Raw genomic sequence first — 3993 nt, 5'->3', positions numbered from 1 at the left:
AGACGGGAAAGAAAAAACAATGATCCGTATATATGTGGATAGACACGTGCCTGCATCTTATATCCCGAAAACATAAAGAATTCTCAGGAAGCAACAATAAAAAGACAAATAACCCAATTAAAGCTGCAAAAGACTTGAACAGATGCTTCACAAAAGAAGCTCTACAAATGGCCAATAAGGGTGTGAAAAGATGCTCGACATCATTAGTCATTAGGGAAACGCACATTCAAACCCCAAGCAGACAGCCCTTTCGCCCAATAGGTTGAGAGCCAAGTGCTTGGGTGGGTGTGGGGGCGGGAGGCTCCCACCCTGCCGGCGAGGGTGCTCAGCGCCCGGCCACCAGGAAAGCCCCGCGACGTCCTGCACCAGGTAACCTGCGCCTGCCTGTGGCCCAGCCATCCGACTCCCGGGTATTCACCCAAAAGAAAGGAAAACCGAGATCCCTGAAGATGCTTGCACAGGAAGGCTTGCAGCAGCCTCGTGCATAATGAAAACTAGAAGCTGCCCAAGTGTGCGTCAACGGGAAAAGCAGTAAATATGGGCATTAAGTGAAGTACAGTCGACAAATGGAAATGAATAAACTCCATGAGTCAACCTCGAAAATAGCACATTGAGTGAAAGAAGCCAGAAAAAGCAGAAACAGGCTGCGCGATGCCCTCAGTTTGAAGTTTCAGGATAGGCAAAACCCCGACGGGGTGGCTCAGTCGGGTAAAAAGCGTCCACCTCTTGGTTTCGGCTCAGGTCATGATCTGGAGGTTGTGGGATCGAGCCCCGTCGGGCTCTGTGCTCAGCGCAGAGTCTGCGTCAGATTCTCTCTCCCTCCCTCCCTCTCTCTTTCTCTCTCTCTCTCTCAAATAAATAAATAAGTAAAATCTTTTTTTATAAAAAAAGAAAAGAGATCAGAGCAGTGGCTGCCTGTGGGCCGGGGTGCCACCCCTGGGGCAGTCCACCTCTGGGAGACGCAGGTGCCCTGTAGCCTAACGGGGTGTCGGTCCCGTGGGTCACGTTGTAATCTTAGATCTCTGCGTTGCATGCTGATGTAAGTTTTATTTTCTAACAAACAAGGCCACCCCAAAAATGGCTGTGTCAGCAGCATGGAAGGGCCTCCCATCCCCTCACCCGGGGCCAGGCCCCACCTGGGCATCCTGGCCTCGAGAGTCGCCGCTGCCCAGACGCACCCCAGTGCCTTTGCTCGGTGCACTTGAGTGGTGGGCTTGGGGGTCATCGGGACCTAAGTGTGAATTTAGTCAGTGTCATGTGGCCTCAGCTGGGTCCCCCCTGTAGCCGGGGACCACAGCACCCGTCCCAGGGCTGGTGCCCGGAGGCCTCACTGGCCTCTGGAGGGCTTAGTGAAAGGCAGCGGCCTGCAGCAAACCTCTCCTTAGCCGCCTCCCCGGGACACCCCATGCTCCCTGCAGCCCCGCCGGGCTGGCCGGGCCCCAGGACCAACAGCTGCCCCCTGGGAAGGGCCCTGCACGGCTAGGTCTCGCCCCGCTTCTGATCTTTTCCAAATACACAGCCTCTCCCGGTCTCTAGCCGGCGTCCCCTGCGGCGTCCCCTGTCACCTCCAACACTCTCGATCCCCTGAGGTCCGGCTCGGACACAGCGGCTGCTTCTGCCCCCCACCCTTTGCGCAGCCCCCGCCTCTGGGGCTTGGCTGGGCCCCTGCTGCAGGGAAGCTGGCTCCTGGCCTCCCAAGAGCCACGGTGTGTCCAGGGCCTGCCATCCCCTCCCGCCTGCCCGGGCGCTTCCGTGGGCAGCGGCGTGACCCCCCCCCCCAACCTCCCGCGAGCCAGGCCTGGAGGGGTGGGGGCCGGGGGCTGCTGCCCACGCAGCTCCCCCTCGCAGCCTGGGGGGCCGCCAGCCCCGGCCAGATGAGGACGCGCAGGCAATTTTCTCCCGAAACAAATGGAGAGAAATTGCTCTACCAGGCGAGCAGCCTCTGTTTCCAGCTAATTTCCACATAATAGAATCAAATGACTTCCCTTCCTTTCTTTCGGCTCCTCTGCATAATCGGACAAATTGCGAAAGCGATTTGATTGGGGGCTCAAACGTAGGGGTAGGGGTGATTCTTTTGAATAGTCATGGACAAACGGTAGGGGGAGGGTGGGGAGGAGACAGAGGGTTCCCGCGAAGTCTGACTCCACCTGGAGGAGGACAGCTCCATCCCGAGTCCCGCCACGGCCCCTGGGAGGCGGCCCCACGCATTCCAGCACCCCTTCCCACTGGGGAGCGCGGGCCCATCTGGGAAGGCTGCTGTCCGCGTGCTTGGTGCGCAATATGTCCTGTGGGGCTTGCCAGCGGGCTCTTGGCTCTGAGCTGGCTCTTGGCACCTCCAGCCCCGCGCGCGGCCAAGACTTCAGCTCCTGCTTGTACTGCCGATCCCGCCGCGTGGTGAGAAGGCGCTGGCACTCCGGTGCCCGCCCGCCGGGGCCGCCAGACCCGCCAGCTCCGCACATTCCCGGCCCGCAGCTCCAACACGCCCTGCCTGGTGCATGCCGTTGCGTGGCGCGGGGCCCCATGGCCTGCCGCGGACGGACGCTCGGCTCATGCGTGCAGCCGGGGGGTGGGGAGCCGTCTTCCCGTGTGCACCCCACTCCGGTGTGCAAGTCACAGACAGCGGAAAGAGTAGCGTGACTGAGGACCTCCCGCTGCTCAGGCGCTGCTGTTACAGCAAGGCGATATTTGTTTTAACAATAGTTATTTTAAAATTACACCGACAGCACAGTCAACAGGCTCACTCTTTCCACGAGAGAACCTCCCAGCCCCGTGCCCTCCCCAGAGGGATCCCTGCTCCGGGTGGGTGAACACCTTCCAATCTTTCCAGGTGTTTTTATGCAAATGTGCATGTAAGAACATACGCATATCAATTAGGGCGGTTACAGGACACCGGGCCTGAGGCTGGTGTTTGCACTTAACACACACTTTCCTCTAAAGGAGCAGAGTCACCTCTAAGGTGGGAAATGCCCTGTGTCCTGACGTCCCAGGAGGGGAGAGTCTGCTCCTGAGGCAGGTGGGGGGCTCGCCAGACGGACAGGCTGCACTGCAGGCCCTCCTCAATCACCGGAGCTCAGGACAGTCCGCTCTGTGCAAGATCCGGGACGACCCGACCGCGCAGCCTCTCCCAAGGGCTGCGGGATTCAGGATCAGTCACCCACTCCCCCAGCCGGGGGCGGAGAAAGAGACCCAGGCTGGGCAGGAGACCCGCAGGCAGGAGATGCCCAGAAGAGAGGTGGGTCGGCCACGGGGTGCTCTCGGGGGCTCTCGGGGGAGCCCAGGATGTCAGGGGAGAAAGATGAAAAGAAGTCCAAGCCCGGGGGCCTGCATGGGGCCTGGTGTCAAGTGCCCCCAAGGACAGCAGCCGGAGGAGTGGTGGTCAGTGGCGGGGGCGCGGGGGGGGTCGGTGGCATTTGGGGCTGGCAGGCAGGCTGAGCCGTGAACGCCAGGTCAGGGACCAGGGGCTCAGGGACAGAGGACAGGCCCGCGGTGACAAGGCCGGAGCAGACGCCCTCTGAAGATGGAGACATCCTGGAGGCTGGCATATGCTCGGCGAACGCAAACTGATTGAAATATCAGCCCGAGAGAGACGTAATTAAGAAGGTCGATGTGTTGCCAAACATCTACTGTGCTTCAAAGCCAAAAACGTGTAGTTGGGGGACAGTCTGCTCCGCGATAACTCTGCGCCTCCAGGACGGCTAACTGGAAGCATCTCAGTGGGCACACGTCATTCCCCCATCCTCGGCGGGCACAGGCGCGCCCTACACCCCACTGGGCTGATGGGGGGCAGCCACAAGGAAACCCTCCATGTCCTCGCTACTGCTGAGAGCCCCGGGCTGCGGCACGCTCAGGCCAAGGAGGATGTGGACATGGGGGGGGGGGGGGTTGTGGAATGTTCTAGAAGGCCTGCTGGGGGAGGAGTGCAGTCCCGCTGGACGGGAGGCCTGGGTACAGTGGGGGACCCAGGAAACTGATGTCTTGGGGAAGGGGTCGAGA

Source organism: Vulpes lagopus, chromosome 6 (assembly GCF_018345385.1).
Source record: "Vulpes lagopus strain Blue_001 chromosome 6, ASM1834538v1, whole genome shotgun sequence".
NCBI lineage: Eukaryota > Metazoa > Chordata > Mammalia > Carnivora > Canidae > Vulpes > Vulpes lagopus.
Note: the sequence above shows the minus strand (reverse complement) of the source record.